At 46.5% G+C, this 14,092-nt stretch overlaps 1 protein-coding gene across 1 annotated transcript in view; it reads left to right on the forward strand.

Moving 5' to 3' along the window:
- LOC112107290 (serine/threonine-protein kinase 35) overlaps window positions 1–9,751 on the forward strand; it is a 46,045-nt gene extending 36,294 nt beyond the window's left edge. The window contains exon 3 of the mRNA XM_024200930.2: window positions 4,282–9,751. The gene's annotated coding sequence lies outside the window, so the exon portion shown is untranslated. The remainder of the gene's footprint in view (window positions 1–4,281) is intronic.
- Window positions 9,752–14,092: the final 4,341 nt, after the last annotated feature.

The raw sequence follows: 14,092 nt of genomic DNA on the forward strand, positions 1-14,092 counted from the left end.
AAATTAGGTTGCTTTGTTTCTGTATATACTTAAGCAGCATGATGTAGAATCTAGCAAATGAAGGTAGTGATTAACTCCCTCCCCCACCTCTTCCGTGCCCTTTCGTCCCATGCAGGGGAGATAATGTGATTAATGTGAGAATCTGCAGGTTAATCTCTGCCTCCCCCACATTAGTAAGAACACTCTGCTACCAAAAATAACTGACTGATACCCTTTGCAGGACTGCCCCCATGCCATCTCCGGCTCTCTTCAGTGAGACCTGGGCCATGGGTGCCCTCCTGTGCTGTGGACAAGAACTCCCAACTGCATGCACCAGGTCTCAGTGTAGTAATTGATAAGCTGTTGATGCCCACGTGAACTTTTTTTAGCTAATTAAGGGCTGGTCTACACCCAGCCGCTAGTTCGGCGGCTGGGGATCAAAGTTCCGGGTTCGACTTATCGCGTCTGGTCTGGACGCGATAAGTCGAACCAGGAAGTGCTCGCCGTCGACTGCGGTACTCCAGCTCAGCGAGAGGAGTACCGCGGAGTCGACGGGGAGCCTGCCTGCCGCATGTGGACCGCGTCTGAACCGCGGTAAGTTCAAACTAAGGTATGTCGAATTCAGCTACGTTATTAACGTAGCTGAATTTGCGTACCTTAGTTCGAATTGGGGGGTTAGTGTGGACCAGGCCTAAGACTGTAAGTGTCATCAGTGGAGGGATTAAAAACTCTTGCACACACATCCCGAAACAGCGTGCATCATTTCATCTCTCCTTTTGTCAAAAGTTATTTTGGGAAACTTTGAACTTGGGGAAATCTCTGGAATGCTTCAAATGCGGGATCTCTTCTGGAGATGCTCTGGCTCCAGTGAAACTGGAGCAGAAGAGCCATACTACCCTGTTTATGAGGCTGCAGCATAAGAGAAACATTCTAGAAATTTTCCTGTGTAATTTCCTTTAAGAAACATGCTCCTAATGTTCCAGGTGCCTTTGCCCATGGCAGAATGCTTTGTCTTTGTAGTGAAAGTTTATCTGGTCAATGTACTAGCATACTATTCTGACTAGCATTTCTCATCTATACCCTCCTAGAAAGCATAGTTAATAAATACATTCCCATTTCACTGCTTCAAGCCAAGGTGGATAAAAATAGATTAAACTGAGTTATTTAAATAAATACATTTATTTAAAAATAAAATCAACCTATTAAAATTAGACAACCTACATTAAGGCCTAAATTTACTCTAATCTATTTAAATAAAAAAATTCAAGCTGTACATGTTTTCTGCCAAAATTTTAAAAAAGGCAGCACTGAACTGCTGGAAGGTCACTGGCTAAGCAGCTGGAACCAGAGTTTGTTGAAGTGCTAAACCGCTTTGTGTCAGTATTAACCTCTTTGACAGCAACAGACAATATTTTCTTCATTTCAGTTTATTCAACTAAGTTAGTTCAATGACTAGTTCTTTCAAAGTTAAGAAACCAATGGGGAATTGAAAAAGCTGGAAGGCTTTTTTCCTCTTCCAATCAATGACTAAAAACTAGGTGTGAGAGCATAAGATCTACTAGTTCTAAAATCCTGAAAGACTTGATGACCAGAAACAATCACTTCAGTTCACAAACTACATATAATACTTCCTTTGTTTAATAAATTAGTTGGTTTTAAATGCAAAATATGTTTTGATAACCCCCCTCTCCTTCCCCCCCCCCCCCCCGCCAGCACATTTGAGGTAGTTTTATTTAATTTTAAAAAACCAGTTTCTGCACATTTATTAAATTCCAATTTCCATCCAAATAGAGCTTGACACTAATCACAAGTTAAAAAATATCTAGTAAATAAGTATCATTCAGAATTTTAACATAATAAAAAAGTGAAAATTAAGAATCTGAATAAATGTATGTTAAGCTATATGACTGCTTAAATAAATGTGTGTAGATACAATGTATTGTCCTGGTAAGCAAAAAGAAATACCAAATTTAGTGTAAAGACTATATTTAGTTGCAAGTCAACATGTTTTAATGGTTACCAATCAGTGAGAATCAACTTTTCTTTAGGAAGATAATCTTGTTTTGCCTTTGTATTTTTTAGTTCAAATTCATTTAAATCAAGGCTTCCTGCTTGCCGATTTAAACCATGATTATAATTGAGTGATTTAAATTGGTCTGATTTTTAAATCAATCCACTCTGCTTCAAGCACCAGGAGAGGAGGTTTCTTCCTTTAAGAAGTTTATTCTTTAACAAGATTTCTTAGTACATAAAGGGATTTCAGTGATTTTCTGGGGCATAACCATCTTTCCTCAACAGGTTAATCTGTCACTGTTAAGTCAGCAGCACTGTTTTAGTGGGAAACTGATTTCACTCATTGGAGGGGGGAGGACTTGTTGGCTCTCCTGGGATACCAAGGTTCTAGGATGGTGACACTTCTGATGGGGCACATTCTGTCCCCATTGAGGTTGATAGTCAAACTCCCATTTACTTCACTGCCACCATACCTTGGCTCGGAGTTTGTCTTGGAGAAATGTAGCTTGATGGGATTGGCCAAACAAAAGCAAGGCAGTATACTACACATGACATTTCTCCGCTTGTCCGTATAACTTTTGAACACTGCATGGGATCAATTCCAAGATTTCAGAGAGTGGTGCGGAATGAAGGATGCAAGGAGCTCCTGATCCATGCAGTGAGCTTGATCTACAATTAGGGTTGCTAGTTTTGGTTGGATGGATTTCTGGAGATATCACATGACAATCTTTAATTAAAGATTAATCTTTAATTTCTGGATACCCCAGGACAATCCTGGAGGGCTGGGAACCCCACCTACACCAGCAGTAAAGAGGGCCAGCCTCTAGTGTTACTGGCTGAGCAAAGTGAGATCCTACATTCAACATGATGGCATTTCTCTGTTGGGCTGGAACATGATCACTTTTGAACACCACCTCCAATCAATTTCAGAATGTCAGGGAATGCACTTGGATCTGGTTAGTGCAGACATCAGCTTGTGGGAGGACTAGTCAGGTGTGTGAAATGAACTTGGCCCGCAGAAGCAACAAAGCATGTGACCTCTAGCGATTAGATACAAGTCAAACTTGGAACGAAGGCATATGAACTTTCTCATGGTGCCAGTCTAGCCCCTTCAAAACTTGACTCCCCCTTCTGTTCGGTAAGTCGCATGAATGAGCTAACTAGCAGACCATAGCAATTAGCACACAGAGATGGAATCTAGCATCCCTGAGAGTTAACATTCACAGCCAGTAAGAAACAGTCTCTGCTCCTCTTGAGTTTCTCACTGTGTGTACAGCAAAGGGGTTTTTTTTAATTGCCTCCAGCACAACAACTTGAGAAGCCTAAGATGCTTTCTCACTGTTAGTGAACTGAAGATGCTCATACCTGAGTGGGACGTCCACACTGTTCCTCCTTTAGTTGGAGGTGTATGTACAGTTGAAAGTGTTTTTAAATGGGCATGCTCATGAGCACCTCATATGGAGCCTCTGGAAAATGTGCTTTCATGGCTTAATAGATACTCATCCAGCACACCATGGCAGACCCCTTTTAGGATGTAGCTACATTACTTAAATAGAATGTGGTGTTATGCATGGTTAAGTGACTGAGCTCAGTGCTCGAACACAGTTTGGGCCCTGTATAAATAGCATGTTGCCAAGATTAATACATTGATTACCTGTGGATATGTTTTGGAGAAGAAAAACAACATTCTGAGGTCCAGACCTGCTCTAGCCAGTCCTGGATCAGTGACAAGAACATTGCTAGGCTGAGGGATGTGTGAGTTTCAAAGACCAATATTTCAGACTAATCAGGACTGGAAACAAGTACTTATATACTTAAATCTCTCTGCAGTGGCATCTACAGTTAGTTCCACCCATGGCCAGTTACCAAGTGTCTGATCTCAGAATCCATTCACTCTATTACCACTTTACTTTTCCCTTCCCAGTTGAATTTGTCTGATTTTTTTTTTTAAAGCAACTACTGTTTTATGCCACTAGAAGCCATTGCTTTATAGTAGATGAAAGCAAATTGGAATAGCTGATTCCAATCGGTGTGAAGCCTTAATCTCCAATTCTTACAATCTATCAGCAACTGGCAGGTAAAAATGGTGCAAGTGAAATGCAGGAAGGTGGGAAAGCAAGGTGAGCAGAAAGAGAGGATTTGAAAGGTCCGATATCTCTCACTGTCAGGGCTAGCCATTTTGGCCAGCCAGTGGAGAGGCTTTCAGGACATTACATTTTTCCAGGTGCAGCCCCTAGCCTGGTGAGTGAAACAATGGCAATATCTGATCTGTTTTTTATTTTTTTCTAGGTTTATTTACCAGGGACCTACAATCTCCATTACTTACATGCACAGAGGGAAGAAGATGGTATTGAAGATCACCTGACAACAGGATCTCTGGCAATGGGAAGGTTTCTGTCTGTTTTGGGTTTTTTGGTCACGTGAGATTTCAGAAGAACAGAATCTTTGCAGCCCAGTTGGTTACAAGACTATTGAATGAGGTCAAGAAGAACAGGTTTCTCTTCCCCCACATCCCCACCCCTTTCCCCCACCGTTTCAGCCTTGTTATTCAACTAGAATGCTACAGGTTCTTCTGGGAAAGACTTGTGTCTTTTTACCAACACTGATTGGAATGAGAATCTCTGCAAAGCATTCCCTCAGCTGCTGACGAGTACCAAGGCTCAAAGTCCGGATGTGCCCAAGTTTGTTTTTTAAAGTTAATATTCTTTATCTAGGGGAGAGGAGCTCCCTGGGCTTGCTCTGTAGTTTGGAGATTGTAGAAAAAGTAAAGTCTTTGAAGCCCCATGTTGGAAACAAACAGTCATGTGGCTCAGAACCTGATGGCTCCTTAACAGGCAGGTGATGCCCAGGCTATAAAGTAAGTGACATTAGAGTAGGGTAGCAAAAATAACGAGATGGAAGAGAAATTGATTAGGCAAGATCGGTGCTGTAGTGGAAAGAGCCTTGTCGTCCCCCCACCCAAATAAAAAAAGTCAGCTGTGGAATTTGGCAACTGAGAGCCCAATTCTGTAATGGGCCTGTGGAGTGGATGGGACAGATTTTTCAGGTGACCAACTGAACTGTAGGGTGGATGTATATGACAAAAGCAGAAAGTAGCTGAAAAAAAAGATCTGAAGTCACTTGTGCCAAGCTTCAGCTGTGAAGGACTTGGCAGTATTGGAGGTAGGGGGGCCAGACCGCTAGTCACTCACTGTATGGTTTCAAGGCTCCTGCAGAAGCCTGTTTGCCCTTTGTGCGATAACTGTGGTCTCCAAAGGGCAAAGAGCATGCTGGTCAGGCTTGGGCACTTAAAGTTACGCATCAGTGGGATGTAGGGGTAAGGAGGTGGGAATCTCAAGCTGACCAGTTAATACTTAGTTTCCTGGCCTGCATTTGGAGCCGCACTGACATTCTGGGACTGACTCTGTGTGATGGTTTGAGTAGCGCTTTAGACCTTGCTCAGTGTAAAGCACAGCATCCTTTTTACCCTGTGATTTCTTAAACACGCTAGAAATGTCTTCCCAAACCGTTACAAACCCCTGCTGAGAGACGGGTCCAGGAGACACCAGTTGTGCTTCCAGACTAAATCTCTCACCCGGTTACCGAAGTATTCCACTGTCGCTCTGGTAGGATGTGACTGGCTTCACAATTAGAGAAGGGCCCTGCTGACCTAATCAGACAGGATCGTCACAGTACTAACAGGCCTGCTGTCTGTGCAGACACTTCAGTCTTATTTCTCTTCGTTGACATTTTTGTGCACCCGCTTGCTACTTGTCTGTCTACTCGGTATGCTGTACCATCCCATAAAAGTGAATGAGGATGCAATAACTCCATTAGGGCTAGATTAAGGATGGTGTCTAGTTTTGTTTTTTTAAACCTGTAAGCCTTGACACCTCTGCCGAGCTTGAATGCAGTGACCAGAGAAGATTTGGGTGGCACCTTACCAGGAAGGTTGTGCTGTGCATTAGGGGACTAGCAGAGCAGTAGCATATAGTTGTAGTTATGTGCTCCCCCCACCTGATTAAACACCTTGTGTTTTGAAGGTTTCACACAGAGACAGTAACCAGCATAGCACAAGCCCAGGAATAGGACCCAGTCGCTCTTTCCTGCAACCCCCCCCCCGCGAGATGCTTCTCTGTGCTGTGGATGGCCACAGCCAGACCTGGAATACCCTCACTTCTTCCCAAGATGGTTATTTGGGGTTAGGACGTTTGGGTTTGGTTATCAACCACAGAGAACTGTCTGGCTTTGTAACTCGTCTGTTCAGTTTGGTTAGTCTACGTTTGATTCCCAGCTTAGCAGGGGGCTGTTGTAGCAGCATCTAAGATACCCCACCCCCTCTGGAGTAACGAAGGGGTGGATTTTCTCACTACTGGAAGCCCCTCATCCATCACATGGTGCACTGAAACATAACACAGGCTTACGTGCTGTTCTGCCCATTGTTTGTCCATCCCCCTTGCTGTTTTCCTGACCCATGTTCTTTCGAAGCACCCCAATACTCCTGCACTCTTGTTCACAATAGAACTGGTCTTCCATGTGACTGTCTACATCAGGCGACCAGCTGCTTCCTGCAGGCAGAGGCTCTTTCCCCCAAGTCCAAGACTGTATTAACTACACCTGTCTTAGGATGAGCGTCTCAAGCTTGTATTTCAACGCTCGCTTGGGGCACTTAACCCATGCTAGCTGTGCATGGATGGGACAACTGACAGCAGACGCCAGGCTCTAAGAGCAGGGCTCCTCAGTACAGCCTTTGCAACTGTTGGCTGCTATAGCTACATCCATGGCTAGAACTGACCTGCCCACACATGCCTTCCCTGCCAGGAGGAAGCCCAAGGGAGATGTTATGGCACCAAAGGCAACTTCCAGGCAGACTCCTAGGAGAGCTGCTTTGACTTAGATGGTGCTTGTCTCAGAACTTTCCATTTAACCTGCTTACCACCTCCAGTGAGATTTAAGCCATCGCCCACCAGAGGCTTCCAGTTCTGCTACTCCCTCCGAGGCTGTGCGCTCTCTCCAGCACCGCTGTATGGGTGGGGAGGCCGATTTCAAACAGAGGGAGTGCCACTTGCTTCAAGTCCTCACCTGCAGAGGAGGTACTAACGAATCCTTTTCGTTAGATATCCATGAGTGCCCCCTTCCCCTCTCTGGAAACTTCAGTGAAGACCTGACTACGCCCCGACTGAAATGCACTGCTGGCAGAGCGTGTGGCTAACCGCCTGGTTAGTGTAAAGTCACCCTCTCAGCCCTGCCCTGACTTCCACCCACCTTCAGATCTCACATTTCCACTTCAGCTTTTGCATTACAGATGTGTTTTAAAACCAGCTTGATGTTAGCTAGATAGACCGTAGTGCCTTATAGGCTTTAGAAAACACTTCCTAGGAAGAGTTCTAGGGCTGCTAGCCTTTGGCCAGTTGGGTCATTTCTCCTTTAGTTTCTGTCAGTCTAAATACGCTTCTCTCCTTTGCTTTCCTGCCGACGGCGGCTTTGCTGCAGAGTGCTCCAAGTTCACTAGAATAGTGAGGAAGTCATACAGTTTACAGGTAGTGGTGTCTCACCACACCTCACCTCTGAATCCTCTGGGCCCTGCCCAAACTCATCCTAGGGCAAGAGCATCGAAAGAGGGATTGGCTCTAACCTGCAGCTTTTACAAGGACATAAAGCTTTCTGGGGAGGGGCATCTCTTTCCTCTTGCTTGACATCATCTGTCTGCCCAGCTCCTCCACCTTGCTGCTGCTGGCTGAAACGTCTCCCCCATCGTATACATTTTTGGCATTGGGCTTTGCAGCTGGGGAAATTCCAGCTTCTGGGAAAAGGGGAGCTAAACCCGAGGCTCAGGACTGCCTGGTCTCTGCAGCTCATATTCATACAGGAGTGGCTCCTGATTTCTGACTGACCACGCTTGATACTGAACTTAAAAACTGACACTGGAGGGACAACTCTAGCTGTTATGAGGTCTAACCCTAACCAGAGTGGGGAGAGTTGAGGGCTCCTACCAAGGAAGTTCCACTGATTTTCAGGCTCGCTCTCACAGGCCAGGTTTTTGCTAGAACAGATGACATGGCCCTGTCCATGTTATAGGATTGTATTAAAAATTGTTTACTTCTAAATATCCTGTTTACAGTGGGGGTGAGGGGAACTAGCCACGTTCCTGGAGAACTTTGAAATGCGTTAGCTACACCAACCTGCAATGGAGGTCTGCACCTCCAGCATCACACCAACCCGGGGTTGGCTGTAATACCACAGCTGTATTCCGTAAGATGGGCTCAATAGGCTGGTTAGAGAAGGAGTCAGACTAGCTTCCCCGGTGTTCTCCTGCTGCTGTGTTTAAGGTTCAGAGGGGCTGGTGACAGCTAGACAGTGGTCCCCCTTTAGTCTTCCTTTACTCCTCAGGATCCAGCTCCGTAACATATCAGGAGGCTCCCAGAGCCTGTGTGGAGCAATAAGAGACTTTAACGAAAGTTACCATCTTTGTGGAATTCCTCATTTGTGTAAATCTTCTCCATATGCAGGATCTACTCTGGGTTTAAGCCTGCCCAGGGACATGGTGCAGCTGCAAAGAGAACAGCCAGCTGCAATGGAGGCAAAAAAATCCAAATATACTAAGTTTAATGTACAAAGGCCATGATAGTGGGGAACACATTGCTGCTTTGTGTGGTTTCCTCCTCTAAAACACACTGCCAAAGCATGTTAGGCAAAACCCTTCCCAGGGGCTACTGGTGTTACTGTTGCTTTAAAGCCAGTCTCCCTTTCCCTCTGGAGTTGGGGTGGTGCCCTTCAGAGACTTTTCTCTAGAAGACCAATCAAGCACTTACCCCATTCTTCAGCATCCACCCCTACATCATCCTCTGTAGCTGGATCTAGACCATGCTGCTCAAATTCCCCTCAAGCTGTGTACTGCATATTGCATTGTAGCCAACCAACTTTTTTGGAGACACTGGTCTTTTTATTGAAGCACTTCAGATTTGCGGCTTGGCTGCCGTCCCCTGGAGCCGGACCTTGTGTTTCTTCTGATGCTTGGCAACACTATTTTGTGTGGCTGAACAAAGCGAATGACTTGGCATTCAGATTTATCCATTCCTTCCATGTTGCAAGCAATACATCAGCGGCTGGCTCCTCTGGCCACAGTTCCTGGAAATCATTGCATAGGCGGTTCTGTTCTCTACACTACAGTGCTAGCTATTGCCTATGGAAACTGGGGCCTGCTTACCGTGTGCTGCCCATTTCCACTGTAAACATTGAACTGCAGTGTGAAATGACGGCCTGCCACTTTCCTGAAACAACCAGTGACAAAGCAGTTACACCATTCTGGTCTAAAAGCATTTTCACACTTTTTGGAGTCAGAGGGGGAGGGGAGGCAGGGTGAACAGCACAGTAGGAAGTGGCCTCTTCTAACTGCAAGGTGACAAATTCCATCTTCCTGCACTTTGCCATCTCAATGCTTTTAACTCTAAGGTGTGGCTCCCAGAGGGATTGGTGGTTGGATATTTAATGCATCTTCTCTCCTGAACTAGGCAGAGTGGGAAGGCTTAAACCCAGACTCCAAACTAAAGTTACTTCATGATACTAGTTAATAAATCTGTATTTTTCTTTTTTGCACAGAAGCTGGTAATCTAGGACCTATGTGTGAACTTTATATAAATATTTTTTGTACTTGGTTTACTTGGGTTGGTATGAGACGTATTTAAGTTCCTTGAACACTGTGGATACCCTGATGTGTATGAATGGCAGAGGCGTTGTAAATTAAGAGACGTTTGTGTGAATAAAGCTATTTGATGGGGTTGAAAAGCCATACTCAATTTGAAACGTGAGTTTTGTTTCTTTGTTTTCAGCCTTCCAGCTGCAATATATTGTTAAGAGAAGGGAGTCCTTGGAACAGCAGCACACACCCTGGTCTCAAAGAACAGCAGAGGCTGGGTCAGGATTGTTCTTGGACTTCCTCTTAGGGAGTCTTCCAGCATCAAGCTCCAGCAGAGAAATGGGCAAGGAGTTCTTAAGACATGAAAGTAGCATCTCCCAGAGCTGTGAAGTGAAAGAACCGGCAGCTCCTCTCTCCAGAGAAGGGGGGGGGGGGTTTGAGCTATCAGTCCTCATGGCATTCAGAAAGAGAGGGAAAGACAGGAGCAAGGCTACCCTTCTGCCTCTGTCCTATTACAGCCACCTGTGCCATTGCGATTTCCAAGGTCTTACAGCCAGGAGGGACAAGAGCGTACAATATAGTGCTAATGTGAAAGCAAGCCAGGAAAAGGGTTTTCCATTGTAAGGATCAAAAGGTGCAACCTGCAAATCAAAGAAACCCTAACCAAGGTGATGAGCACAGCCCATGCTCCTGCGGGCTGCAGCTAGAGCTCTGGCTGAAACAGAAGCCTTGATCTTGGCAGTTTATTTCTGTTTCACTTCTTCCAAGAGAGGGTCTCCTGCTCTGGGCCTTGAGGAGGAGGCTGAAAGGCAGGGCCTTAAATTCTATTGCATCATTGGAAACGTTGGCAGACTGGGGTCAAGCTGCAGAGGGCAGGCAGAGCGTGAATGGGGCTGCAGCTAATGGTGCCGTGTTAACAACTAAAGAAACTCAGAGGCTAAAATGGCTTGAGGTTGCGCTTGTTTAAAAGTTCACCTACTCCCCCATTGCAGAGGGCATTGGGTTAAGCTAGCCACGACTTCTCACCCTGAGAGAGGCTTCAGGGCTTGTCTAACCTTCCTTTGGGAAAGGACTCCTCAGGCTGGGGCCATAAAGAGAACATCGCTTCTGCTGAGCACACTCTTGACCCCCAAGAGCAGCTCTGGGAGCGCTGACCTAAGCTGGTTTTATGTCAGGGATGCCCCTTACAGTAGAGGTGAAGAGCTGGACTCACACCTGCTTAAGGACATTCTGAAATAGGCTCTGCTGCTCCAGAGAGGTCCCATCTCTTACACAGACGGGCAGCAAAGGAGAACACGAACACAGGAGAGGGCACGTTCCTCTCCTCAGAGCTACTTCAGGAAGCCAGTTTGCAGAGAAGCCCTTCCCGCTCCAAGTGCGGCTAGACATCCTGGGCCAGCAGCATGGTGTCCCTACCGCAATGGAGAGATCACAGGCGGAGGATGCTCTCAAAGGTTACACCAAAAACAGAACCTGAAGAAAATTCTCTTCACAGCTTAGTATCAGTCTGACAAGGTTGGAGGGGAAGTGGCCTGCCCCTGCGGTGGAATGATTTGATCTAATCACTGGGCGGGGGGGGAGAAAGACTATCATTTGTAACCTAACCCAGAGGATTCACAGCGGGGAGGAGTTTGATGCATCTTTTTGCGGTACTTGTTCTCTACCCGCTCTGAAGCCACCCTCCCCCTACGCTGTGTCCAGGAGCAATCAAAGTTCTGCTTCAGCTGCAGGGAAGTCAACATAAGTGGCTTCTTCTCATCCTGCCCACCCCTGTCCATGGGTGAATGGGACTAGCTAAAATGTAAATAGGACAGCTTGGAACTGGGCCCAAGTCATCAGCCTGCACCTTGCATCATTGTTTACAACACACTGCATGATGATCCAGGAGCGGTTCCCATCTCTGTGCTGCTGCAAGCACATACACAAGGTTCAGGGAAATTAGGGAGTAAGTACCATGGGCCCTCTGAGCTAGAGAACCTTCAGCAAACTCTGTAGCATGACCCTAGGCAGACAGGCCCGGGGGGGGGGGGGCACTTTTCGGAAACAAGTGCAGACCGCTACCTGCCAAAGGCAGAGGGGGCAAGTTGGCCTATGTCACAGAACTCCGCCTTCGACAGAGGGAGCTTAAAAGGCCGGTATCCTAGGAGATGCTGAACGCCCTCAACTCCCACTGAGCCTGCTGCTGCAGAGAAGAGAGCTCATTTCTTTCATTCCTGGAGCAGTGAACTCGTATGCAAGAGGCCCAGCGGCTCCTCTGCTGGCGTTGTAAAATGGATGCCACCAAGGCTGGTTAGACCCAGCTGTGAGTGTTCTGAGGGTATGTCTACACTACCTCCTGGATTGGTGGGCAGCCATCGATCCATTGCGTCTAGTCTAGACGAGATAATCGACCCCCGAGCGCTCTTCCGTCGACTCCTGTACTCCACCGCTGCTAGAGGCGCAGGCGGAGTCGACGGGGGAGCGGCAGCAGTCGACTCAGCACAGTGAAGACACCACGGTGAGTAGGTCTAAGTACGTCGACTTCAGCTACGTTATTCATGTGGCTGAAGTTGTGTAACTTAGATTGATCCCCCCCATGGGGTAGACCAGGCCTGATAGCGTGTGGAGAAAGACAGTGTAATGGTTCAGTGCGTTTGGTTTCCTCTGCTGCTCCCAGATCAAGGTCAGCACAAAACCAGACCCTTTTACACTTATTCTAAAATAAAAGCACAGCAATAGATGTGAGTAGCACCAAAGTGACTGGGCGGGGGGGTGATTCACATTTAAATTCTGAAAGCGGTCTTGACTGTTCTATTAATAATCTCAAGTTTACTGATCACCTTTAAACTTGAATGAGCCCCAAGCACTTCACAAACCATATGGCAATGGCTTAAATAAAAAAGCGCAGTCACTTCCAGGGTGGATGTTTAACACACAGCAACGGTTCAGGACAGGAAGAGAGGATTGCTGCAGCCACTCGAAACTGGAGAGGGGAGGGGGAGAAAGGAGAAGTGTTAGGTGGGCAGATATTTGGACAAGGCACAGCTTGATATGCCTAGTCTCAGATCCTTCAACTATTGCTGTGATTTAACTTGAGCTCAGATTTGAGAAAAGAAACATCATGGCAGGTTGGGAAAACTTTTTCTAGAAGACCTGTGCTACCCAAGAGGAAAGCCAAGCAATACGCCAAGTCTTCTGAAGTGTTGTTAGACTCCCATATAAAGGCACAGTTGTCTAGTTGATGCTTTTTCCCCACCCCTGCTTACTCAGACGTTGAGGCTCAGGGCAATACAGACAGTCCTTCCTCCAGCTTTCGGGATTCCAGCACCCCACCCTGTCTTGGAGGGATCTGGTCTCCCATCCTGACAGAGAGAAATCACTGCCCTAGCATAAGTCCATTTCTTTCCCTGTGTTGTGTAACCTGGATGGAGTTTTAGAGCTGTCACGCCCAGCCTGTTACCAGAGTTTGGCAAGATCCTGCCCTTTTGGGGATAGGAGGTTAAATCATCAATTGAAATATGTTAGACTGAGTGCACGTGTGTGCCCACGCCCACAGCCAGGACCTTATATAATATGTCAGACCTGGTACTTTACCATTTAGCATACTTTTAGAGAGCTGTTTCTTTAACAGCTCAGTTTTTTCAGCACTTGTCATCCTGAAAGCTCACAAAGCACAAACTGCGCCTAGTACATACAGCACCACAGTTATGCGGCCAGCTCTGGGGTGGAAGACCACAATCTGTATGCAGCATAGTAGCCGATTAGTCAAAACATCTGCTGGCTGCTCCCTGCAGCCCCAGGGCATTCTGGCCTTAGCTCAGCTTGTTTTTGTGCTTCACATTTCACCTGTTATTGAAATACGCTCAGTCTTGTGTTTTCTGGCCCCCATAAATCGCTTTTACCCTTAAGCCAGAGCCAGCATCATGCTTTCATTTTTTAATTAAAGTTTTAGATAACGGCTCTTGCTTTGGCCATGTGGCTCTTTAAGGACAGAAGGATAATGGACTGAATCAAGTAAATATTGGGGAAGGGGAAGGATTCTGATTAAAGAGGACAAAGCTGGTAACCACTGCTCACATGAGCCATCCCAGCCCAGGTTCATGCGAGAATCAGACCCTGAGATTTCAATACAGTGATTTGAATACCGTGACCAGGTCAGCGTCTCTATCTTCAGACCCCCTTAGAACTCTACCACCTTGCAGATCCCTCATCGTAGCATCGAGCTAACATTACTGGGTGTTCCACTTCGAGAAATGCCCAGGCTAGACCAGCCACCACATGCAGGAGGCCATGGCTGTTAGAGTCTTACCCCGCAGCCCCCAGGAGTCAGTGCAGTTGCCAGGGCAGGATGAAAGGCTGTGTCAGCTCAGCTGGGAACTCTGCAGTCCCAGAAAGTCCAGGTGGACTGAGGCTTACACACAAAGCCAACGCACTCAGGCCAGTGACTCCCTGTAATGCTTTTTCCTGGCACACTCCATCACCTAGGGCATCAGGATAAAACTGCTG

This window comes from Terrapene carolina, unplaced genomic scaffold (assembly GCF_002925995.2).
Source record: "Terrapene carolina triunguis isolate 2854851 unplaced genomic scaffold, T_m_triunguis-2.0 Scaffold130, whole genome shotgun sequence".
NCBI classification, from domain to species: domain Eukaryota; kingdom Metazoa; phylum Chordata; order Testudines; family Emydidae; genus Terrapene; species Terrapene triunguis.